The sequence below is a fragment of the Ixodes scapularis genome, unplaced genomic scaffold (genome assembly GCF_016920785.2).
Source record: "Ixodes scapularis isolate PalLabHiFi unplaced genomic scaffold, ASM1692078v2 PGA_scaffold6__148_contigs__length_123643588, whole genome shotgun sequence".
Classification (NCBI taxonomy): domain Eukaryota; kingdom Metazoa; phylum Arthropoda; class Arachnida; order Ixodida; family Ixodidae; genus Ixodes; species Ixodes scapularis.
In genome coordinates this window covers 88,068,953-88,096,269 of record NW_024609881.1, presented here as the reverse complement: position 1 = coordinate 88,096,269, position 27,317 = coordinate 88,068,953, and the positions used below count along the sequence as shown (strand labels likewise).

At 46.0% G+C, this 27,317-nt stretch overlaps 2 pseudogenes; one reads left to right on the top strand and one right to left on the bottom strand.

Annotated features, from left to right (window-relative positions):
- The first annotated feature begins 406 nt into the window (after positions 1–406).
- On the top strand, positions 407–18,171 carry LOC120838914 (annotated as a pseudogene).
- Positions 18,172–20,762: 2,591 nt separating this feature from the next.
- On the bottom strand, positions 20,763–25,492 carry LOC120838915 (annotated as a pseudogene).
- Between the last annotated feature and the right edge of the window lie 1,825 nt (positions 25,493–27,317).

Sequence of the window (27,317 nt, the reverse complement as noted above, 5' to 3'; positions counted from 1 at the left end):
TATCACTGAGTTCTTAACGCCGCGAGTCTGTTTCTTTCTTCTGTGCCTGTGAGTGTTTGTGTATGTCCGCGCTGTTCCACCCACGTGACCCGATATGCTTTGCTGTAAAAATCTTGTCACGAATAATTCTTCTAGATAAAAAATAAGAAACAGATGAAAACCGAGGGAGTAGTTTAAATACAATACCGTAGACTTGCCCTCTAGCACGAGACTGGCCTCAGTTAATTTTCCGCGAGCCGCATTATACGTCAGGCTCAACAGAGTCTTCATGGAGCCTACACTAAATACATATGCAAACCGCGCAACGGGGTTTAGATCCAGCAAGCCCCTTTATACATTTAGGATTACAATGTCGTCAGCCCAGATCCCGTATGCATGCATACGGCGCATTTAATATTCAAGAGTGATGCTCGGAACATTTTTGCAGGTTGATCCTGACTTTTGGAGATACATTCTCGATTGGCACACCTACTATGGAAAACAACGCGCGATGCCACCTCTCAGCTATAATTACAACGTAAGTTTATTTACAATGCTTTGTTCGTTTTTTTTCGATCCTTCACTATGCTGTTCACATGGGAAATTCCTTTATCAACTCGTACATTATATATTAGTGAATTGCTCCTTTATAACTACAACCACAGCATCAACTTTGTCAAGCAGAGTTTTTATATATGAAAACTTACTTCCCAAAGTATATTTAAGCAGACCGCTCTTAAAGTTGACACGACATGCATGCCTTTCAAATGTACAAATATGTTCTATTGGTGCACCCTAGGTGAAATACTCGGCCAATTATGAATATGATGGTAAACCTGAGACTGGGGTAGGAAAAGTAAAACGCAAAGACTGAAAAACGTCAAGCAACGTCTGCAGTTTGAGAACGAGTGTATACAGTATCTGGCCTTGTAACGTGTAGTTTCTTTGTAAGGAATGTCATAGGTTGTTACAAGGTCGCGGATACGAGTAGGCAGTTTCGAAGTGTTAACACTGCGTATGTGTGTATCTTCGGACTCTGATTTGTTAGAGAAAGGGCGGTGTAAGTATTTGTTTGGTTCTTTCTTGGGAGGTCAAGTTCTTTGGTTTGCGTTCAGTTATGAACCCCCTGCGTTCGCAGACGGAAAAAATGGGGGTTGTGCTGAACTGTGACCCTTTGTGTAATTGTTTTGTAGCCGAGGTTAGGGGAGATAAAGGGGAGTACATTGCATCGAAAACCTTCAGCGTGTGGCTCATAGAGCCCCTTATTATAGTAAACAAAATTTGCTCGACATAGTGCAGGTTATGAGATAAAACGCTATATCTATATCTTTAATGAGATTAGAAGAAACGAATTTTGATTTTGGGGCACATACCTTTCTAGAATCACGCAATAATCTCCGACATGACACATTTAGAATACCTTCGCTGATGAACAATTTAAGGTACTCAGGAATTAGATTATTGAATACAAGATATACGAAACAAAAATGCAAACATTCAAGAAATTATTCGAAGATCTGGGTCTAACCACATGTATAAAAAATCAATCAAAAATAACCTTCTGGTACGTGCAACGAACACAACATTTAAGCATCTATGTGTAATCAATTTTACCACTTCTTTGTTTGCCTCTTATAATTCTATTGTTTAGAAATGACTTCTCTAAGGCATAGATTCAACTACCTCAACTATGTTGTAACTACTCGACACAAAGTTTGTGTCTGTTTTCCTGTTCACTCTTGAATGATTGTCACTAGTGCTTCTTCGTGTTGTGCTGAGCATTGTTAACCGGCAACGGGGCAACATCAGCCAGAACATACCTTTCTTTTACCCTTTTGTCGGAGTTTGCAAAATCTGACTAAACAAACAAACAAAATAAGGTTAATTTTTTTTTTTGTTAAAAAATGTGTGCGATTGTTTTTTTTACCCGTTTATTATATTTTCTTTTCTTGTCGGTGGGTTTTGTAGCTTCTTCCGATTGCAGTGACGGTGTTGCAGACGTGGTGTGGTATGTATGGCGTGTACGAAATTAACTTCGTAGCTTGTTGAGACGTTGCCTGTTTTCTTTTCTTCCTTTGCGTTTTCCTTTTCCTAACCGTTCCAATTACACTAACTCCCCTACCGTTTGACCAATTTTAGCCAATTATGTGTTTAAAAATCAAAATCTTCCTTTAAAATAGGGCGTATGGTACAACAATCAGATGGCCTAGAACATGTGAAACGTCACACTCAACACCATACCGAAAATCTCTCTGCATAGCGGAGTTTTTTTATTGATATAATATTACCTGAGCTCGCCCCTTCGAGTGCCGTGATTGACTGTTGTGCCGCAGGCACCTGAAAATCTTTAAAAGCGAAGGCGTCACCGAAAGGCGCGAATGAAAGTCATCGTCGCGCTAAATAATTCAGCAAATTACTTACGGAATTCAGGCAGAACCTAAATCGACTTTATCATTCACTCTAAAAAACTGGAGTGTCTTCTTTTCCACAAAGCGTTTAGAAGAGTCAATCGCAGCAACTTACGGAGGCAGTTTGGCGAATGTTTAGGCCCAACAAATGCTATCTGCACTCTGGCAATATGCACGACATTTCACCATGCCCACTGAACCGATTTGCTCTCCCAACTGCTATGCTGGAAAGCAAACTCTTCAGAGTTCTTAGAGTGTTGGAACGTCCAAAATGGTAAGAAGTTAATAAAGGTGCTTATTGCTGTGGAGAAAACTGGAGCTATCTATGAGAACATCATTTGCTACACAAACACTTTTAAGTGCATTCTTTAATACTCTTTCCTCTTGACGCAGTTACAAGCATGGGTGCAGCTGTGGGCGGAAAGGCTTGCCCGATCTGATGTTATTGAACATCGACCACCACAACCGGACCCTTACGATAGAATGGGCAAAAATATCTACTGGAAGGCACTAACTGACCCCAATTTTGTACCTTCAGGTCAGTAATATAGCACTTCCTTTTGCTACAGTATTTTATATGTCAAGAGTTGTTGAATAACTTTTTACCTGAGCTCATAAAGAAACGTCGTGAACTTACACAGGACCGTTTGGTAACAAAACTAAGCGTTTCAAGAAAACGTCGTCTTTCATTCTGAGAATTCCAGGATTTTGTTCTAGCTATTTTTGCCCTCACCTGCAACGTTTTTCTTTGTGTGTTTAACTAGAGGTGATGAATTAGTAGATGTTGTAATCTTAAAACATCTTATATTTGTATCCCTCCTATAAGCCTAAATAAGCCGAGTAGAACATCTGGTGTGGCTGACATATGATTTCTGCTCTATGCCACGTCATACTAGGTCCGAGCGAGGCCCACACTACAATACAATTTAGCCAATCAAGCAGCGCAAAAAAGTGCATCTTCATGGCCCTTGTCGTTTTTATGCGTGTGCTACCAACGGCTAAACCAATCACGGACATAAAAGAATGTAGGATCATGGAGCATTCACTGTGCATGAGTCGTTTAGTTGGGGAGAGCCGGGGCACGAATATGACGGTCGCTGCGACGAGGCACTTTTAAAGACGCTTGTTTGGCTTCATGAGATCGTAGCGTCGTCGACTCAGCTAGATCCAGGTGTGCAACAAAATATAAAGTGTTAATATGCAGGTATGTTCTTCAGAAATTCGTCTTGTTTGCATAACGGGCAGTATATGAAATATATTACGATACAAATATCAAGTTTCAACAATTGAGTTTTATTCGTGCACTCGAAGCCTATACCCCTGTCTACGGAAGAACCCATTTTTTCCTTTACTGGTATTAAATGAAGACGCAGTATATCAGTTTGACCCATAAGCAGTTAAGCGCAAGTTGAATGGCATATTACGGCCTCGTATTTCTTCAATCATTGGAGGATTCTGCAGAAAAAATAATACGTAATTTTACTTTGATGATTCGACGGATAAACTCCGATCGCAGGAAATACATGCCAGCTAGGTGAAATAATGTATTGCTTTAATATGGCACTCTCAGTGGCTTGAAATATTACCTAATCATAAAATCAAGTTATTCAATAAACCACCAAACAAAGTGTGCCGGGATTTCTGTTACAGTAATAACGTTCCTCTCGGTGCAAAGCTTAATTTTAATAGAGGCCACTGCATTTGCAAGAGGGCGAGCGCACTGACATGAAAGCATGCATAAACACTTCTAACCAGTATGGCTGAAAGATATGAAAAATTTCCATGCACGGAACTAACACAACCTTGTGGCGATTGTCCCAGCTTGTGTTTTTCCACTCATAGAATCTTTGTTTATATTTGTTCGTGTTCATTATCATAATTGATGTCCACCTCTTTTAAATTAGTTAAGCTCTACAAATATTTGTGTGTGTTCACTATTTAATTGACTCGTTCGTTGTTCAGGCTTGGTCTGCTGGGCAAGTTGGCAATTGATATTTATATCAAAACTAGCAAAACGAAATACGGGCCAAAAAGACGTTTGGCCTTTGTGATTCTTCGTCTCTTTATCCCGTTTTTTTCGCCATTTTTAATATGAACGTGGTTCAGGCTTCTACATCTCGTCTTAATTCAACAGCTAGACCGACTTTATGTTTTTCTTGGTATTTAACTCGCAAAAGTATAAAACAAGAAGACTTCGAGTAGAGCACTTAATTGGGGCCCTTCGAAGCGTTCTGCGATGGTCTATTTATGGCGGTAACCCAATCTACACGCCCTAAGGATCCTAAAAATTATAAAATTACCGTCATGCGCCGCGGATTTCCCTATTAAAATTGTTATAAAAGTCCCCGGCACGCCCCCCTTTCTGAGATGACCCCGGAAAACGGGAGGGGCATCTCTTTACGCGTCAGCCAATAGCAAGCGAAGGATTCCGGCGTCACTGCGCGTCACCAACGCTGCCGACCGCCGACCCGCGGTGGAATCTCTCCAGACTTTGTGCTCGGCAGTCGTTGTTTGTCGCACCGCACCGTCGCGCTGGTACTGCAATACGCAGTCGCATTCCACAGATGACAAGGAAAAGTTTGACTCGTTGACGTGGAAGGATCGCAAAGCTGGCTTCGGAGTCGGGATCCACGGGAAGAAGGAACACGTGTCCCGCAAACGCACGCCTGCAGACGCCCCGGGAAACCGACGAGCCGACGCGCCGACGCATCACCCCCTAGCAACAAGCTTGCGGGGAGAAAACATAGTTCGCTGGTTTTGGAGCGATAATTGCAGACTGTTTCCCGCACCACAATCAGTTTAAGTTTTTCTCAAACTCCAACTTACAACAAGCTTAAAAAGTGTCGCGATAATAACGTTTGCATTCACCGCGAGATGCAGCATTTCCATTGCCCAGGTAGCACACCATGTCGGCCGATACTGGGATTACGTCGGCCAGTACCGGGAGCTGTACGGCGGATCCGGCCAGGGGCGCCGGTAAGAAACCGATCCCGGCCGATATCGGGGACTCGTTGTCTAAACTGGCCAGCGCCAGCCGGAAAGTTCCCGATACCGGCCGACATCGTTTTCTTGCTGTAGTCACCGGCCAGTCTAGCCGTGGAGTTTCCGGTGACTGGCCGATATCGTTTTCTTGCTGTAGTCGCTGGCCAGTCTAGCCATGGAGTTTCCGGTGACTGGCGGACATCGTTTTCTTGCTGTAGTCACCGGCCAGCCAAGCCATGGAGTTTCCGGTGACTGGCCGATATCGTTTTCTTGCTGTAGTCACTGGCCACTCTAGCCATAGAGTTTCCGGTGACTGGCCGACATCGTTTTCTTGCTGTAGTCAGCGGCCAGTCTAGCCGTGGAGTCTCCGCTGACTGGCCGACATCGTTTTCTTTCTGTAATCACCGGTCAGTTCAGCCACGGAGTTTTTGGTGACTGACCGACATCGTTTTCTCGCTGCTTTCACAGGCCATTCGAGCCATGCAAGTTTTGATATGTAACCGACATGGCTTTTTCGCTGATATAGAAACTATATGATGGTTACAAATGACCGTTAGGTTGGACATGTCTTCAATATGCTAAAAGGTGACACCTAATATTATCCTTGGCCTAGTATTAACGCCGCGTCATCCTTAAACCAGTTAACAAAGGCTTATTTCAGTTTTGTTAAAAAAGACGGGATCAAACATGGCTGTGGAATGAAAATTCAATTTGGGTTACATCTATTAATTTTTTAGAGAGCAGCTCTTAGACGCCCGTTTCCGGCTTGAGCGGCATCGCCGTCGCAGTCGCCGTCGGCGTAACCGCGCGTTGCATTATGGGAAACGTCCCATAATGCAACGCGCGGGTCTCACTCGTGACCCGCGCATTGCATTATGGGGTCTTTCCCATAATGACGGCGTGTGCGCGTTGCATTATGGGAAGCGTCCCATGATGCAACGCGCGGTCGGCGACGGCGACGCCAACATCGCCGTCGGCGTAACCGCGCGTTGCGTTATGGGAAACGTCCCATAATGCAACGCGCCGTATCATTTGTGACCCGCGCGTTGCATTATGGGAAGCGTCTCATGATGCAACGCGCGGGTCGGCGACGCCAACGTCGCCGTCGGCGTAACCACGCGTTGAGTTATGGGAAACGTCCTATAATGCAATGTGCAGTCTCATTCGTGACCCGCGCATTGCATTATGGGACGTTTCGTATAATGACATCACAATGGACGTCACATGTGACGTCACAAGGGTCCCGCACGTTGCATTATGGAAAAAGTCCAATGATGCAACGCGCGGGTCACTCGTGACCTGCGCGTTGCATCGTGGCGGCGAAACTTGCTTTCGATGAGTTGAGCATTTTTACTGCGGCACTGCGCTTCCGTAAAAATTTCACATGTTCTCAACGGCAAGTCTCAGGGCTTACACAGGGTTTTAAAGAGCTTCGACGATTGACTACGAACGAGTAGAAAACGTGTCTTCAGCATGTTGCCGCCAGCCTCCGAAACGCTCCAAAAACGCGATTTTTCAACATGCAATATCGCCGATCGGTGGCTTCACTCTTGTGCTGCAGCTGCAGCGACCAAGCGGGGATGCGCGATCCAGCCCTTTGCCCAGGCAGATGGCGAGCGCTCCGCGCAAGCGGTCGTTCAGCGGTCGGCCTCAGTAAGCGATCCACCCAGTTGCACGCGCTGCCACCGCTTTCTTAGCGTCTGCCCTCGCTTTTTAACAGTTTCGGTTCCCATTGCTATTTTGCTGAAAGCATGAAGTTCCGATCGGAACTTCATGCTTTGATAAAATGTCCTGCCGTCGTGGCGCTGTACGTTTTGCAAAGGGGCTGTTAAGCAATACCAAACACGCATGCCGTAAAGCGACCGTCATCACCGCAGGCGAGTTCCATCTGAGGGGAATTTGTCGTACTGTCTTCAAGCAAACGACATACCTAGCTCTTCATCCGAATAGGTGTGCACAACGTCTTCGACGTAACGCCATATCTTGGGCCTCTTCGCTGGCAAGGCGAATGAGTCGGCAAAGACTTCGCCGAGAACGGCTGCCTCGTCGTCACTCGAGCTGGAGCTAAGCTGGTATCTTCGTCGCTGTCGCTGATTTCTCTGCTACTGCGTTTTATTAGACGATGTCAGCGCCGCAGTATGCTCGGGCCAGTCGGTCATGACAAGAGGAGCGAAAGCAAGCACATCAAGAGAGCCCACCCAGCAATCGAAACAAAAAAACAGCGAAACTCCTTCATTTCCCCGCGGCAACGTTGATAACGAAACTGAAATGTTGCGAGTGACTATAGATCGTACTCCCCCGAAAAAGGCTGCGCGGAGAACTACTCCGGGTCCGAGCGGTCTGTCCGAGGAAGACACAGTTTGGGCGGCACATTCGTTTTTTACATCATTCTGCATGATCGTAATCGAAACATCACGTGCACCCTATATTCAACCAGAAAGGGTCACTACTTCCATAAACCCCTGCGTGCAACACGGCGCGCGTTGCTCTTTGGGAACTAGTTGGCCAGGGAGGAGAGTGGCATGGTTTCGGTTTCGATCGGCAGCGTGGACTATTAACGGCCGTGATCTCACGTTTTTTGGTCTCGAGAGCATCGTTTTTGGTCTCTAAACTAACCTAAATGGCCAGATTTCGAATCTATAGCACAAGCCAGAGACGTATAGCTTGCCTTCACACATGCTTGTTGTATTTTTATACTCTATCGAGCCTTTCTGTTTGCGTTTCGAGATATATGTGAACGAGCCAGTGCTGGGAATCTCGACGCTGCGTGGCTCGGGTATCTTGCTTGTGTACGAGTCAACAAGCTGTAACGACCAATAAGTTTGCATACATCGAGCTCGCACCTTTACAGCTGGTCAGGAAGTTTGTTTGTTTTATGCGTCCATAGACGAAATAATATTTTTTTGCAACTACTGTTTTTCTTAACACGCCTGAGTACGTGAGGTAAAACTTGGAGGCGCCATTGAAAAGCTCAATTTGAACACACATCTTATCTCGTATCTATACTTACCCGCAGCACTGCACGAAGCTAAGTCCCCACCCGCTTGCATTCCGCTAATATTCAACATCGCGTATGCACATAAATTTTTTTCTGCAATCATATAGGCACATTCCCCCACACAAACCGTTTTAAGAAAGCAAAAGTCGAGCAATTGTGTGAAGAATGTCGCACCGTTCGCCGGAAGTGCGTCGGACGGGCGTGAACCTCTATGCGGTGTGCCAAAGGAAGGAAATTATTCAAAGCGCATTTGACGGTTGGTAATGGCCGTAATATTTATATGTTTGCTTTCTTCCTGACTGAGTATGCCGAGATAATTTCAGACACACCGTTCAGACACAAATCTTGGGCGTCAGTAAAAGCTCGTCCAAAAAGGCTTAGCGAAGAGTAGGAGACGCTTGTTAGAGCCTCCGCCGTAGCTAGCCGACCTCAGCGTTTGCGAAAACCTAATCTCCTATCAGTGTAAAATTTGAGTGGGCGATATATGATGACACGAGGAAGACACCACAGTAATTTGTGTGCAGTAATTTGTGTGCAAGGAAATTGCCCCAGTTTTTGTTTTGTCAACCATTTCGTAGTTTACCCTGAGACTGGGTTTTTTTTTTGAAGAGCAGAAGTAACAGAAAAAACAGACATGTCTCAGGGTAAACGACGAAATGGTTGACAAAACGAAAACTTCCACCAGCTAGCCTGTACTTTGACTCTTTTCTCGTTTCGTTTTGTATCGTTCGAGAATGAATGTATTGTACGTTCGTGAAAAGTCAAATCTTCGAAAACTCAAGCGGTGCATCCGGTCACGGCGTGATAGCATGAAAGGAAGCTGCTCAATCGAAACCGAAACTGAGTGGCCAACTAGTTCCCAGAGGGCACTTCGTCGAAGCGTCGTGTACTTCTTTGTGCCCCCGGTTTTTTTTTTTTTTTTTTACAGAGTAGCACAGTAGCACAATTATATATTTCCGACTTCGTGTTTAGACTAGAACAGACCTCATCCAGCATCGAGCCAGCTGTTGATAGACTTTGCTAGAAAGCCGATCCAGCATCCAATTCAAAGCCGGACAAGGTGAGCAAACACGAATGGCGAGCGGGACGTTGGCATGGTTCGCGGCATGGTTCAGGTGGTTCAGGTACGGTGGCTCCAGGGTTGAAAAATTGTATGTGACCGTGCTGGCGAGTGAAAGCGCTGCATGTAAATCTATGCGGGGCAGAAGTCGCTCGAAGTTACCGCCTGTGCTTTGATTTTGATGTTCGTGTTCTGTCGGTTTCGTCGTATGCAGGCCTAGTGAACCAACTTCCGCTCAACAACGCTTGCTGGTGGTTGACTCGACGGTGTTGACGGCCTTTCGCCGTATCCCGACGATCGTTTCGTCGTGATGTCCCGCAAGACGGAGTAGCCGTCAAGTAAGAGAAAGTACGAGCAGCAGGAAAGGGATGCGACCGCGTATTATTTCGTAGTGGCGAGCGGCGGCACTTTTCTGTTCACGTTCGCGCACGTTTTTGCATCGGCTTCTGCCCGTTCGTAGTGTAGATGCCCTTTGCCTTTCGTTGCATCGCGCTGTTTCCACGCTTCGAGCGCACCTTCGGGACTCCCGGCCGAGTATGGACGAATGTCGCGCCGCTAGCCCGGCGAGACGGCGATCGTTCGGCGGCGGCATCTGTGTGTTGTAAGCGTTGAAGTGAAATTAGGGGGGGGGGGGGGGGGAGAAATAGAGGCAATCGTGTACGCGCGCTAGGCGCATTTGTCACTGACTTGGGGTAGGGTGAGGGGGGGAGAAAAGTGGGGGAGAAGATAGAACTAGGAGTCGGGCGTCAGGAGCGTCGTCTCACCGTCCCGCTCGCTCGTCCTTCCATCGTCGCGCTTAATCCGTGAGTGAGTGTGTGTGTTGGGGGGGGGGGGGGGGGGGGGGGGGGGGGATTTAGCACTGGTGGCTGGCACCGCGCGGTGTCCGGTGATCAAGGCGGTCTCCGGGGGCGACCGCGCCGTGTTGGTGGAGACATGCTAGCTCGCTGAGACGCTGCTGGCGGGGCATCGGGTTGTGCCGTCCGCGAGACGCTTGTCCGTTATTTTATTTATCCTTGCATCAGGTTTTAGATTATGACGGTAAATTTGCATTGTTTGCCATACTTCGCAAAGTCGTAACAATTTTTCTACAGGCGACTCCTAGAGCCGCTCGTCAAATTTTGCGGCACGCAATACAACTTTTTTTTTTTTTCGACACAACGTTTTTTTTTTGTTATAACTTAGCGGTATATCGAAACTTTCTGCTCGTAGCGCAATTGCACCAATGCTGAAAAATTCCACACGTACTGGCTAACCGTCATCATCGTAAGCTCGACTCGTTTTTCCGAGTTCACATCAAACAAAACTAGGTTCCTTCTATGAAAATACGGTGTACCGTTAAATACCGGGCAAGCGCGCACTCAAACTTTGGAAATAATCGCAAAAAAATGGAGGATAGGTGCTTGTCCGGTCGTCAATTTTACATATAAATTTTCTGTGCGTGTTTTCTCAGATCTCACAAATTTGGTAATGGGCGCTTAATGTTGCATGGGCGGATGCACGGTATTCTACGGTGTGTCCAGGCAGTTAGCGGCATCCTACGCCTTGGTAAGCACAACCGCGCGTTGTGAAGTCCACCACCGGCGTGGCACAGTGCCCCGTCCCTACCTAGCGTGTCGTCATATGCAAGGAATGTATACTCCGTTCGCCCCTAAGCTGAGACTAGAATCTCCGCCTTCAGTGCGAGCTCGCTGGCTTCTGCAGTGCTTTGGTTGCGCGCGCCTGCGTGATCGCACTTGTGTTAGCAAGGGCAGAAAGCTTGCGTTGAAGGCGGAGCTTCTAGTCTCAGCTTAAAAATGGAGTATAGTCGAAACGCCATTGCCATTGCTTGAAAAACTGGATGTAAATAAGCTAATTGCACGAAACCGCGGTATCACGAAACTTTTGCAAGTAAAAAGCTACAAAGCATGGTGTAAACAGACCTTTACGCGAAATGAGCACCGTTTTTCTCTTTTACTGCTACTTTTATTACTTGGCGTATACCGGAATGCGACGCCGTCGTGTTTCAATGTGGCCGTGCGTGGAGATATAGCCATGGAGTTATTATAATATATGCTAAAGGTTGCGAAGACCTGACAGTGTGAAGTTACTTGAATGAACATCATGTCTGACCACGCCTTTTATTCTATAGTAAGGAGGAGTACAGTTCATCGAAGAGAATGACGAAATAACGGTGGCGTCCGTCCCTCTGTTGTGGTTTGACTTGAGTATGAAACAACGGCGGGTGGCCAAGCAAAATGCCTGGGGCGGACATCTTGTCTCGTGTGCGACCGGGCCAAGCACCAGACTCTGACTGGCCTTCGTTCATAGCATCAAGTTTGCAGAAATACAGTAAGTATTATTTTGTACTGTTCCTTTTCATCTAAAGTCCTGATAATGTGCTAGCACACGTTTTTGATCTGCCCTCTGTTGGCATGCTTGACCAGATTAGCTTGCGGCAGTTGCTCAATTTAGTTAGCTCCATAATCTTCGTAGTGACACATGCACAATTACAGTAGTGACCGAGTTCTTCAATACGCTACTGGTCACAAAACTTTCTCGTAATGCTGTGGGAAAGCATTGCATGCTGCCAGAACGGCCGTGGTGCTGTCCTACTCTGGAGAGGTTCGACGGACAGCTTGAGCGTTGTTTTTAGGTGCAGCAAGTTCGCTTCGGCGCCGTGCTGTGCAGCTTCTGTTTGTACCTTGAAATGTTGTACCAATGGCCGGATTTTGGTGTTTTGTGAGATTAAGATCTCGGCAGGCTTGTACTGAGGGAGCTGACCTTTCTTTAACAGACACGTCGCCTGCTAACGTGAGTAAAGAGGGAGGGTTTGTCTGCCCTAGAGGGTCATTTGCTGCGGGAAACAAGACGCCGCTGCGTCGTCTGCTACCAGAACCGAAGAAAGGTGGATCATCTGTTACACACTGTATGCTGCAAGTGAAACCATAGAAAACAAAGTTGCTTTGGGAACTTCTGCTATTTAACAAGGGGTGCAATTGATGACCTATGCTGTACTTGGAAGTGCCAATTCATTCTAAAGCGTCATATGCCTAGGCGCGAGGTATCATGTGACCACAGAGCAGCCGCTTGCAGCCAATTTCGTTTTCTATACCAGGGCAAGTGTTCTTAACGGGATTCTCTCCCATTCTTAGACGGTTGATAGTTAAAAAAAAGGCCGTCCTGAAAGCCCAGTAAATGGCAGTTCCAACAAGGGTACAGGCACCAAGCTAGGCCTAATAGGCACGGACCTATATATCAGATTTTTAAACTGGTGCTTATCGCAGCCAAGCGCAGCGCGTCTCGCGTGCGTCGCCGACGAATCAGTATTTTTATTTCCTTTGATTGTCAAAAAACATCATAAAACTTTGTGGGAGCATTCATTTTGACCATACAAGCCAAAACTGTGACGTTCTGAAAATTGGGGCCGTGTCTCCTTTTCAGAAAGTTTATTTGATTAACACATTTTTTTATTACATTTATGAATATTGCATACAAATTATAATGTCTCTTAAATTTTTACAAAAATTTGAAACACTCACTGTGTCTGGCAACCGTTCCAAAGATACCCAAACCATCCGAAACACCTGAAGGTTCAAGCGTTCTTCTGAAACTTCCCGAAACCCAAGTTTTTGAAAAAGTTTCTTCGCATCATCAGTGCATAATGTTGATCAGCAAAATGGATAATGCTTTCTTATGCCTTGGTTATCTTGCAGCCTTCAACGCTCAGCTGCTTAGGCCGTGATAGACCTGCACATCCAAAATGGGCACCTACAGCAGCAGAACAGGGAACTGCAAGTCTGTTGGGCAGGTGCTCGGGCACGTGGTGTCTTTCAAGCGCACCAGGGAGAGCAGGCGAGGCCTGGGGAACAGGTGACGCCCCAGGAACTGGCCAGGCCTGAACCACCCGAGCTGTTCCTGATGCCTCTCCGCAACATGGAACAGCTTAGTGCTGCAGAACCGCAGCTGAAGAACTTCACCAACAGGACACTGCCGGTATTTATGTGTCCTCTTTTTCACAATATTGACGGGTATAAGGCTGCGATTCTTACTTTGTGGTTTAACTTGGGTTATCTGAAGATTTATGCAAATGGGGTTGGAATGTGGACTGAAGCCTTTTACCGTAATATTTAAAATGGATGCCCATCCAAACTATGTTTTAAACACAGTCAGTGGCAAATTAAAAATGTATAAGTTGCCGTCCCTTCATTACGGGCCTTCTGTTATTTATAACAGCAGAGTGCATGCACAGCCAATGCACATCGGAAGGCTATTTATTGTAAGGGGTACCCTTAAACTGAACCCTGCGATAGAATTGTGTCAAGGTGACGCAACGCCAGTTGCACGTTTTGCAAGTCAGCTTTAGTAGCCTGCGTAAAGTTTTTGCAATTGTTAAACTGCGTTTCATAGAGGCTACTGAAGGGAGAAATGATGGGTGGTGGCCACCAAAAATTAAATATTTGTGCATCTTTACATTTTTGAACAGTTCTTTCCACCCGAAGGTCGTGTAGACAAGAGGCCTTCATGTGCATCCTCATTGAACGGCATTTGAAGTATTTTTCAAGTGCCGCTTCTTGAAATATTTTTAAGTAAAACATTTCACAACGGGGGAAGTAAAATTGCCCAACACATTTGCCTTTGGGTGCTTACAATATGTCGGCCTGCAAATAATCATAAATCATGCTGATTTGCTACGACACTTTGCCCGTTTTATCCTTAGAAGTTAAATTCCGCACCTGCAACAACTCTCGCCGTGAGTATGTGTGTGGAGCACGCACAAACATGCCTGCGTGCTTTTTGTGTTTAATGCTTGCTTGACAGAAGGATCCAGATGCTGTAGTATATTATGATCTTCTTTTGGTTTTGTTCCTGTTCTCACTTGAGGCTATAGTCAAGAGATCTAAATATTTAGGGCGATAAATTCATTTGCGCTTTCGGCATCTGCTACAGAAGTAAAGGTACATGCTTGAAAATAACTTTTAGCCTGGTCTAAAATCGCTTTTGAGCGTGCCCACCATATGCGTATGCCCAAACAAATTAGTAAGGGGTTGCCAGATAAATCTTAATTCCATCTTTACTTTACATTAGTAGTGCATTTCCAAAATGAGATGTTAACCAGTCCTAACCGAAGGTCACCCTATGAGAGGAAATCAAATTTTCCAAGGTGAAAGAGTAACTGTCATTGCATCCGCTACTTTATTCAGGGGGTGTGAGTGCATGCGTAGCTGTGTCTCCAGGCATAGCATACGGTAGTCGCACAAGCGATTATTACACGAGGCGAGCTTGAGCTGAGTAAGTTGGTTCATTGGCCTACAGGGCCACCACTGAGTCAGCACTAAACACAAATATGGAAAGGTAACTACTCATACTGTGCTGCTGTTGCTATTTTTTGCAACTATGATGACGGTTTTGGTCAATTCCTGCCTTTTTATGCCTTTTTCAATTCCAGTCTTCGTAAAGTCGTAAAATAGGTGATAAATTTGCAGGGTGACTAACCGCCAGCTAGACTAAGCTTTAACAAAGTCAAGATGCGCAGGGTCTTGAATGCACTGTTTTGAGAACCACATACATTATTAAAATTACTGAGTGGATGCTGATGGGCAAAGAGGATCCATCAAAACGTTTGCACAATTTGAACGTTGCAACGAATTTGACTGACTATTGAGATTTAGCAGAGTATGGAGGGAAATATTTTAATCTTTCTGGTTTCGTCTAAGACAAGCAGAGTTGCCATATATTCTGATATTTTTTATTCTCTCTCTAGTAAATATTGTAAAATTTTGATGCATGTATAGTGTGGCTTGCTGCATTTACCTGGGCATTCACATTCTCTTACTTGAGACATGTTCATACCATTGTATCTGCATATAAATAACTTTATTGACATATTGAGAACACATTTTGTCTTTCTAGGAGGGGCAGCTCGTGTCTCTAGGAGACAGCAAGAACCTGCAGAAGGTGGTGCGAGAGATGGTGGGACGCCTGTTCTCAAAGCAAGTCCAGGAGCAGTTCTCCGGCCCTTCTGGGCTACCAAGGAAAGTCAAGGTTCAAGGACGCCATGATGTGTAAGGTGGTCATCGGTAATGCATATTCTTTACTAGCTATTAAATTGATGGTATCTCTATTGGAGCTCAATAGACAAGCACAATCTTTGAAATATGTTGACAATTAAAGGGAAACTGAAACACTTCTGGACAAAAAAACGAGTTATAGGTGACTTCTGGCGTATTTTTGGCCTGTGAATCTGAATATCGCTTTCGTTTTCCCCGAAGGTGTAACTAGACGCGAGAAAACACGAAAAACCTCAGAGCAGCCGTGACGTCGTACTAGGATCTTTGGGGCGCCAAGCACGTGTCGCTCGTGTGGGCGGCGCGTGCAATTGCAAGCTTGCTAGTTGTATTTTTCCACACCGACGCCAGTTATGGCGTCTATTTCTGACCTTTTTCAAATTCAAGAAAAAGGTCAGAAATAAATTTTGCAAATTTTTTTCTGACCTTTTTACAAATTCAATTTTCCGAAAACTCCCAGCATGACGTCACTCCCCGGGAAGGAGGGGCTTCAGCTGTACTTTAGAAGTTAATTTCTGCTTCTCCATGCACCAGATTGAAAAAATAAACTCGATATTCGTGATCCTGGAGGCCATGTCAAGACGATTTTGGTGTTCTTCCTCAAATACAGAACAGCTTCAGTTTCCCGTTAAGTCTTGCAATATGCAAAATTCAAGTCGTCAGTTCCTGTCGTTTTTTTTTTTTTTTTTAATTTGACTTGCATTTTTTATTATGAATATCTCCTGTGTTAGCATTCTCGGAACCTTCATACTGAAAAGCAGCGTTTTGAAGGAACTGTGAAAAAAGGTTTTGTTGGTCTTGTTTTGTTATCCTGTTAGTTTCCAGGTTTAAAATCTAATGACGACCATTTAGAGGCCTTGGTCTGTAGAGTGTCAGTTGGGGAAGTTTTGCTCTTTTTTTAGCCACTCATCTCTGCACCCCACCCCGTCTCGCATCCATTTCAGATTAATAGGATGTTGCGTGAAATAGCCATATGCCTCCGTAGAATCTGCACCTTAGCGTGATAGCCAAACCCACAATCTCCACCTCTGTGGTGCTCTCTTTCTGTCACCTTTGAGTCGCAGGCTAGGTGAGGGACCCATATTTACACAAAGGAAACGCTCGCAAACTGCAGTGTTTGAACAGCAGCTTGTGTGTAGCTAATATGCAAGATATTGGCTTCCCCTATCCCTCAACTAATCTGTGTGATCTGACAATTCTCTTTACAGGTGCCATACAAAGTCGCACTCGTGGAGCGTGGACGCGGTGCAGAAGTGGCTGACGGGCAGGGAGGCGGGCAAGGGCAATAGAGTTAAAGAGACGGACACTCCACTGGTGGTTCCAACCGCCTTTGACGATGAGGGACACTCTGGCTGAGGAGCTAGCTGCTATGGATGCACGAGTCACAATAAAGATTGTCACGGTAAAAACATTTTGTATGTTCCCTTCTTGTACTACCCACAATATGCATCTGGGCGACAGATGAATGGGACATGTCGTCTCAACGAGTATACAGTAATTGCCATGAGTATACTGTGTACATGGAGAAAGTCAATTGTTCACACAGAATTGTTTCTTATAATCGCACAAATACTAAACCGGCTTTTTTCACTTTAAGTCCGAAAAACATGTTAAAAACGGTCAGCACCTATAAAAGATATGAAAACCAAAAAAATGGTTTGGACTGAGAAATTTAGCATTTCCAGGTTTAAGTCAATTTGATCTACTGAGAAGTTGGCTGTTCAAAAATGCAGTAGGATGTCATTCCTGGGCTTTAAAGCCTGACACAGCTAGCATTCTGTAGGTTCTATGCTGGGTACACTGAATGACGCATACGCTGGTGATGATCCGCAATTTCGCCGGCACTGACCCGCAATTACGCTGGCACTGATCTGTTTTTACGCTGGGACTAATCCGCAATTGGACTCTCTGACCCGGAATCACGCTGGCACACTGATGGTTTCCTACCGTACCACCGGTTCCGTGCCGGGGATCTGTGTCGGGAGCTCGCTGGGAACATCCCGTATTCCCGGCATCCCGGTTTCCCAATAAGGTCCCGGTACTGGCCGGATTCCGGCATTGGGCCCGGCCGATGTCGCCCCTTGGGGCGTTTCCGGTACTGGCCGGTATCGCTATACCGGCAGGCCAATACCGCCCCATCCCCAACCCGGCGTGTTGTGCTACTTGGGTGGTCAAGTCTTAGCGATGGGCAGGGAATGGGGGATTGTCTTTCAAGAGAAAATAGTCCCGATATATTTTTACTGCCATCTGCTTAATAAACGGTTTTGTAAAATAAAACTTTGTATACATATTAACTTGCACCTACTACGGAATATAACAACATAAACGGACGATCGCAGAAAGCTCCGGAGGGCCCTTCAACAATACTTACTAAACAGGTTTTATCAGAGATCAGCTCCATAGATTATGCCTCAATGTTCCGAAGAGCTGCTCGACGGCTAAATCTTACACATAATCCTTACTCCTTTCCTTTCAGAAAATGAAGTTACTACGCTCTTGTTGAAAGAATTACATAAATAAAATTATCGCTACCCGCGGTTCAGGCCAGAGGCGTCCCATTACACACAGATGGTGTGGAAAGCAACCACAGATGTTGGATGTGGTTATGCCCGCTCACATTATTCGAGGACGATATATGTTGTCTGCAACTATTGGCCTCAAGGAAACATCCTAGGAGAGTTTGCTAACAACGTTCGTTAATAAACTTTGTAAAATAATATCGCACTGATTTTAAATAAGGGCTCGTAGCATGAAGGTTATTTTTTTACATGGAACTTACGCCTTTGAGTGCAAACTTGTCTATTCTCCCGCCAAGTTAGTCTGAGTAATTCCAGATTACCTTCGTAAGTTTTGTATACAGGGTGTTTTTTTAGCTCCACCAAATGTTCAAAAAAAGGGAACGTGAGATAGAGTATTTTGAGCCATGGGGAAGTGTTCGTGGCCAGGGCGGCTTTTGGAAAAATGTGAAATCGGGTAATTAGTTAGCTAATGAACCAAAATGTTTTAACTAACTTTATTTTTCACATGAGGGCTCATTATGCATTTAGAAGATAGAAGATCGGCCACAATGTGGTCTAGCTGTGTCTCCAAATTTGGATAAAAAATTTCTAGCAGACGCTACGGGGTCGAGAAATGTCACTTTGGTAAATTTTTTTTATTTATTTACTTCCAATACTACTAACCCAATTCAGGGTTGTTGTAGGGTGGTACAGTTTGAAATATTACAAGCAGAAAAAAAATATTCAACCCACAATTTACAGGCAAATATTCAAGGCAAATATATAAGTCAAGAATGAAAAATTAGTAAACAACTTTAATACAATATATACATTGCACTTTTAAAAAAGCATAACATATTAGTTTATGATGGAAAGTCGGCATCTACGTAATCGAGGAAGATTTCAAAAAAAGAAGAATGAACAATATTTTGGGGCGGGTGGTTCCATTCGCTAATGGTTCGGGCGAAAAAAGAGAATTTAAAGCAGTTATTATGAGCGACGTCTTCCTCGTAAAGCTTGCCATGGTTGTACCGTGTTAATCGTTTGCTTGTATGGATGAGATAATTTTCTTTTGGTAGGTTGAAATGATCGTTGGCTAGTTTGTATAAAAATTTAAGTCCAGCGATTTTTGCTCTCTTTTCTAAAGAGGAGAGACCCAGTTACTTGCAAAGGTCAGAGGGAGACACGTGCCTGCTATATTCATTGCAAATAAACCTCGCAGCCATTCTCTGAACTCTTTCTATCTTATTGATGCCGGAGACTGTGTGGGGGAACCAGGCGACGTTGGCGTACTCGGGCATAGGACGTATTAAAGTATTGTAGGCTAGTAATTTAGTGGCAGGGGATGCAAATTTTAAGACTCGTTTAAGGAAACTTTGTTTAGAGCTTTATTTGTTGTGAAGTTAATGTGTGAGTCCCAACGCAAATTTTGACTTATGTTGAGGCGGAGGTATTTGTTTTCACCGACTTGTTCCAAGAGGTTACTGGCTATCTGGTAAGGCAAAAAGTATTGTTGTCTTTTATTGGTTATGGTCATAAATACAGTTTTATTCGAATTTATTTCCATCTGCCAATCATGGCACTAATTTATGATGTGATGAAGTGCATTGTTTAGGTTAATCTGGTCATTTGGGTTATTTATTTGTGAATAAAGTATGCAATCATCAGCAAAGGGGCGAATTTTTTACGTCACATCTTCGACCAAGTCATTTATGTATATTAGGAACAAAAAAGGTGCCAGTACTGATCCCTATGGGACTCCCGATAAAACTTTGCCTTTGAATGATGAGTGCGCATTAAGTGCTACGTACTGATAGCAATCTCAAAGGTAGTCCTCAATCCACCTGAGAATTTTTCCTGCTCCTAGTATAGATTCGAGCTTGAACAATAGCTTTGGGTGAAATACCTTGTCAAAGGCTTTTGACAGATCAATGGATATGGCGTCGACCTGTCGTCTATTGTTTATGACAGTGGAAAAATCGTGAATGCATTTCTATAAGTTGCGTCACTGTTGAAAGGTGATATGAAGTAAGTATTTGGTTATTTTCGATGTGGGCGGAGACATGCTTAAGAACAATGTGCTTGAGCAATTTACAGCAAGTTGAGTTAAATGAGATAGGCCTGTAGTTCGCGAATTCGTTTTGTTTCCACATTTATGAATGGGGATGACTTTTGCTAAGTTCCAGTCTTTAGGAAGTTGCCCTTTGTTAAGTGATTGTGTAAATATTATAACAAGATATTTTGTTACCAATTCGGCGTATCTTTTTAAAAATTATTTTGGTATATCGTCCGGCCCAGCACTTTTGTGTGTTCATGTTGAGTAGAAGAGATACGATACCCTGTTCGGTAACTACAACGTCATTCCCAGCCAAGACAGGGGAATTGGACGCGAATGAGGGTGCATTACCATTATCTGTTGCAAAGACCGAAAGAAAGTAATCATTGAAGGCTTTTGCAAGATTTGCTTTGTCACCGAAGAGCGTTTCTGGGCCGAAGAGCGTTTCAAAATTTGACGGGTGAAGATTGAATAAACGATTGAAGAGTGATATTGAAGAATTTGTATTTAGCCGACTTGATTTTTTTTTCCAAGATCGCTGTTGAGTAATGCCATTTTGTTCTTATTTAGAGGAGTTTTGGTTTTCTTAGCCTTCTTACGAAGCCTATTTATTTTGCGCTTCGCTTGGATGATTTCTCGCGTTTTCCAAGGGTTTTTCTTAGTTCGTTTAGTTCGTTGTGGAATGAAACATGTGACACAGGTGTTAACTGCCGTTCTGAATTCGTTCCAAAGCATATCTACAGTGGTACGGTCGCTCTTGGACAGTAGAAGAAAGTTATCGAAGTGTGTATCAAAGAAGTCGAGGACGCCAACGTGATTTGCTCTGTAAAAGTTCAGAACCTTACAATCTGGGGATTGTAAGAAGTTGGCATGTTCGTTTTGAAGCAGCATAAAACCATCTCATGATCAGATATGCCATTTAATACTTCTACGCTGTATTCATCTTCCAGGAAATGATAGATGACAAAGACGAGATCGAGCATTGATTGCGACGTTCCCCGAATACGGGTATTTTCAGTAACTATTTGGGTGAGAATATAATGAAAACATAGATCTGTGAGTATACCTTGGTCGAGGAATGATTTTGTACATTTCGATAGAGAGGACCATTCTAACGGAGGTAAATTGAAGTCACCTGCAATTATAATCTTACTGCTCAGATTAATATTATCATTGATAAAACTATACATACTTTTGAAAAACCCTGAAGTACAAGTGGGAGGTCTATAGGCAACAAGTATATAGCAGCCCGTATTTTTATAAGCAATTTTACAACAGAGGCACTCAATTTCTAGGCAATTGGGTAAGGGGGTGCATACAATGCCATTTTTTACAAGAATCGCTACTCCACCAACGCGAGAACCTCTATCCTTGCGCAGAATCGTATAGTTTTGGGGCGTGATTTCACAGTCTAGAATGCTGTCTGATAGCCAAGTTTCTGTCATTGCTATAATATCAGGTTGGGTATGCAAAACAGCAGCTTCAAGTTTATCAGTTTTATTTACGATGCTTCGCGCGTTTAGGTTTAGTAATCGAAATTCATTCACACGGTTGACTTGAGTTGGGCTTGGTCACGTACTGGGGTTCCGGGTTTCCTCAGATATGGAAACCTTATCGTTTATTTCCTCATTCCAAGTGTATACTGTGCCATTTATCTTAATTTTGTCATAGGTAAGCGTGACCTTAACACCAGCAAGTTTATTTGATTTCGAGTTGTGAAGTATTTTTTTTTCTAATGTCCTGGACTTGCTTTGAGTAGTCCTCACTAATCGAGAGTCGTTCATTTTTTAATTTATTGCAGTTGCGTAAAATATTCAATTTATCTTGTAGGGTTCTCGTCCTATTTCCCAGGCCCCTGGCTCCGGATGAACGTGACACAGCAAACGCATAGCTCTCGGCAGAAGGGGTTTATTCCACTCACATTCTGCTGGGGGGTTTCGGGATCGGGACAGGCGATTGAGGAAGCCTTGAGGGGTTGCGGCGCAACTGTATGCTGCATGCCGATCGTCCATGCGGTGCTAGTCTACACCACATCCTGTGGACGTCGCCGTCGAGGGTCGAATCGGGAGTCTAAATCCGGACCATGTCACCGGGCAGTCGCCCGAGCCGACGTCGCGGTTGCCACCACCGCGCACGTCCGTCGTGGTCCGTTTCCCGCGCAAGAGTCCCCTTCCTATTCCCCGTCGTCCGAGCCCTCCCCGCCGTTCCCGCCGTCACGCCACATGTTCAAAAGATGTACCCAAAAATGAAACGTACCATGAACTCAGGAAGCATGCAACAACACCAAACTATTGTCGAAATATATAGTCATTAAACAACCATTGTTCTTATACAAGACAACCCAATCGCTTTCTACTAAAATGTTACATAATCTACGGGAGCGCTAGAGAATCGCTTCTCCGACAACAGAATTCACCTTCCACACAGCTAAATCACTTGTGATGAAAACACAAAACATCAACACAAAAGATAACCGTCTGCACGTCACAAGCAGCTTCAAGTCCTGCACCATTCGCGAGGTGCGATACACAATAACCATACAAACAAAACCTGCCGCTGACAGCACCAATTAACATTACGCATATTCACGTAGACATCGTTCGCGACTTCTAAGCCACAAGCACGCTACTACTACGCTACGCGGCATGCCGTCATCGGGTTAGATAGCCACCACCCCGAGAGGCCCGTGACCAGCGGTACCGGCCATTGAGGCCAACACAAGGGGACAACATTTTGATATGCCGGATGGTGCGTCCAGCAAGTCTATTGGACGTCCTTCTTACAAGGCTCTGTCCGCAACGTCTGGCCGTGTACCAGAGGTTGCCGCGTCACTGTTCGGGGATAATCTCCAAACAAGAGCGATGAGCGTGCAACAGGGGTACACACCGAAGTGTAGTGGAGTGACCACCATGGAGTCCTGGCCCTGCACAAGCTCGAGAGTTTTGATCAACGCATTGATGCACATTCAAGTTCTCCTCCAGCCAAGCCACAACACCGCATGACTGAAAAGTCTTCTTGCGATTGTGAAGGTCGGCCAGGATCGAGCAATGGAGGTGCCTCATTTACGCGTCTCGCAACTCTTCTATTTTCAATCCAAGCAACGAGTCCTTGGATGAACGCAGCAGGGTAGGCACAAAGCCCGCCCCAGACCAAGTCGAAACACCGCATAACCCAAAAGTCTTCTTGCGACTGGAAAGACTGACCGGGTTCGAACAGTGTAAGCACCCCACACGCGCATCTTCTCTTCCGCGCTACAGGCGCGACACCGAAGTGCCATATAATCTAACCGGCCGATCTTGGAAATGGACGAGTTAATAAACTATGTTTGCTTCGCATAAACCGTTTCCGCAGCGTCGAAGTGTTTACCGCATTTACCGCTGGCTTCCAACACCCGCTGGTCGTTCATGCAAAAGCTGCAGTTTGTACAGCGACGGGCTGACCTAACGCACAACAGTTATAAGCCGCCGACGGCCATGCCACTGCCATAATTTCTAGGCTTCCCGGGCACCCGCCGACGTGAACTGTACGTTTTTTCGGGCCTCCCGCGCAGCTGTACAGGATAAAACTATCAACAACTCGTCTCATTATCGCAAGACCGACACCTCCTCCGTGAGGCTCTTCACTACACGAGAACGTCTCCTTCCCCACCTAACCGTCTTTCCCCCTTTAAGTCTAACCCGTCATCCCTCCGCACGCCCTCGCGTCCCAACGCGTACCAAACACGGCGGAGAACCGGTACCATGTCCAGCGGCAACGCAGGGCACGCACTTCCGCGCCCCTTCTCCGGGCATGGGGACAAAAACTCGAGAGTGATCTCAACCCTGAAGCGCAAACTCCGATAAGGCGGTGTGAGGGTCCGGCAAAAACTGCACGCAATTAAGCGGGATCACCCTCACGATTCTACAGACAGGGACGAACGGAACGTGACAATCGCGTCAACCTGGACCCCACGGAGCATTACACACAGCCACTGACAAGGTGGGCACGGAAACTCGGTGGCTCTCGGAATTCCGATGCATTCACACCAGGCATCGCGTATCTGGCAACACTTGGGGGGATTAGTCCCAAGGTATCACCTCTGGCCGCAAGGTACTGCATCAGTGCGGTCGGAGCCACAAGAGCACATATTGTACCCAAACGCTGTGAACGCACGGTACTCAAAACCGCGCCGACAGCACAAAACAAGGCCAGCTGAGAGCGAGCGTGCAGTAAAACTCGAGCGCTAGGCTCGACATGGTCCGGATTTAGACTCCCTATTCGACCCTCGACGGCGACGTCCACAGGATGTGGTGTAGACTAGCACCGCCGTGACGATCGGCATGCAGCATACAGTTGCGCCGCAACCCCTCAAGGCTTCCTCAATCGCCTGTCCCGATCCCGAAACCCCCCGGCAGAATGTGAGTGGAATAAACCCCTTCTGCCGAGAGCTATGCGTTTGCTGTGTCACGTTCATCCGGAGCCAGGGGCCTGGGAAATCGGACGAGAACCCTACAATCTTTAAAGTTTACGAGTCGAAATATTACTGGTCGGGTTTTGCCATGAGCTGGCTTCCCAAGGCGATGTGTACGATCGATTCCAATGATCTTTACATTTAGTTTTCCAACAAGAATCTCCTTAGTTACTCTATCCTCGAGGCGGCTACCCTCTTCGTTAGATAGTTCAAAAAGGCCAAAAATAATTAGATTGTTTCTTCTGCTACGGTTTTCTACATCAGTAATTTTGTTCGAGAGTTATGTGATGGTGGCTTCGAGGCGATCGGTCTTGTCGCAGTTTTTGTTCACAACGGACCTGAGTTCTTCAAGGCCTTCTAGGCGCGATTCTCTTTTCTCTTGTCTCGATGTTGTCACAGCCTGGCTCAGATTAATTTCCTTAATGTCGACCGAGATATTAGTTAACATTTCCATCATCGCTGCCGTGTCAGGGCCGGGATTGGTCTCTATATCTCCGCACAGCATAAGCAAATCAACAAATCGTGCGCGCATTCTACACAACAAGGCAAAACAAGTCCGTGGGCACGGCAGCAAAAAAGACAAAGGTTGTTGCTACGGTAACAGAAAGGATTGCGTTTTCCTACCTGTGCAATGAACACGAATGGGTTAACGACTGTCATCTTGGCGACGCCACCGTGCCCACAGGGGAGTGCAGGTCGCGGGTGGTCTTTTATACTTGGCAGCGCTGGCGCTGAGGTAGCCCATGTCGATGGTGATGTGAATATTGAGAATTCCAGGTTTTCGTTGAAGGCCCACCGAAGAAAATTTCGGTCTGTATCAGTCGCTGTTTCCTTGTTATCAGCCGTGACGATGCACTCAGCTCGATGAATCGCCGCCGGACAGCTTTTGACGGCGTCACAGGCCCAGTGCGGCAGCAGAAGCAGCAGTACCTGTGCAATGAACACGAAGGGGTTAACGACTGTCATCTTGGGGATGCCACCGAGCCCACAGGGTAGTGCAGATCGCGGGTGGCCTTTTATACTGGCATCAAACCGAAACTAAACAGGAAAGAGCGCCGGTAAAGTTATCGCTCCACTCTTGCGGGCATGCGATTCATCATTATCGCGGCCGGCTCCACTTGCTTAGGCGAAGCTGGCTTCTATAACGACGATCCACGGGGGTCGAAAGGGCAGTGCGCTTACAATGCCGACGCTCTTTCTCACTCTTAAAAAAAGTTAGTAGTATTTACTAGCTAGGAGCTATTAACCGCTTGTCACATATGTTACTAGGTACCTAGTAACCTTAGATAGTAACGGTCAAGCTAGTGACTGTTACTAGGGCAACAACCCAAGCAGCACCAGAAAGTGAATTTCGATCGGCCGAAGGTTGGCCAGTGTCTGGACAGCTTGGCCACTTTAAGTGCTTGGCCACCGGAGACATAAACAAGGCCGGCAAGAGTCCGGCCACAAACTAGTTGTTTTTAGCTTGTCCGCCGGAGACATAAACACTGCCGGCAAGCGCCTGGCCAGAAGTGCTGATTTTCAGCCTGGCCGCCGGAGACATAAACACGCCCGGCAAGTGTTTCGCCAGCAGTGCTGATTTTCAGCGCGGCCGCCGGGGACATAAACATGGCCGGCAAGTGTTTGGCCAGAGGTGCTGATTTTCAGTTTGGCCGCCAGAGACATAAACACGGCCGGCAAGTGTTCGGCCAGTAGTGCTGATTTTCAGCTTGGCCACCGGAAACATAAACATGGCCGGCGAGTGTTTGGCCAGCAGTGCTGATTTTCAGCTTGGCCGCCGGAGACATAAACACGGCCGGCAAGTGTTTGTCCAGCAGTGCTGATTTTCAGCTTGGCCGCCGGAAACATAAACATGGCCGGCGAGTGTTTGGCCAGCAGTGCTAATTTTCAGCTTTGCCGCCGGAGACATAAACACGGCCGGCAAGTGTTTGTCTAGCAGTGCTGATTTTCAGCTTGGCCGCCGGAAACATAAACACGGCCGGCGAGTGTTTGGCCAGAAGTGCTGATTTTCAGCTTTGCCGCCGTGGACATAAGCATGGCCGGCAAGTGTTCGGCCAGAAGTGCTGATTTTCAACTTGTCCGCCGGGCACATAAACACGGCCAGCAGGTGTTCGGCCAAAAGTGCTGATTTTAAGTTTCGCCGCAGGGACACCCATAATCTAAACTTTCATCGCGTTGACGAAACTTTGGCATAACGACGGGCAGCGAGAAAAGCATCATGAGCGAGTGGTTGGCAGGATATTAGTGCGTGCATCGCGCGAACACTGTTACCCAGGTAGCACACCATGTCGGCCGATACTGGGATTACGTCGGCCAGTCCCGGGAGCTGTACGGCGGATCCCGGCCAGGGACGCCGGTAAGAAACCGGTCCCGGCCGATATCGGGGACTCGTCGTCTAAACCGGCCAGTACCAGCCGGAAAGTTCCCGATACCGGCCGACATCGCTTTCTTGCTGCAGTCACCGGCCAGTCTAGCCATGGAGTTTCCAGTGACTGGCCGATATCGTTTTCTTGCCGTAGTCACTGGCCAGTTTAGCCATGGAGTTTCCGTTGACTGGCCGATATCGTTTTCTTGCTGTAGTCACCGGCCAGTCTAGCCGTGGAGTTTCCGCTGACTGGCCGACATCGTTTTCTTTCTGTAATCACCGGCCAGTTCAGCCACGGAGTTCCCGGTGACTGGCCGACATCGTTTTCTCGCTGCTTTGACAGGCCATTCGAGCCATGCAAGTTTTGATATGTAACCGACATAGCTTTTTCGCTTATATAGAAACTATATATGATGGTTAGAAATGACCGTTAGGTTGAACATGCATGTCTCCAAAATGCTAAAAGGTGACACCTGA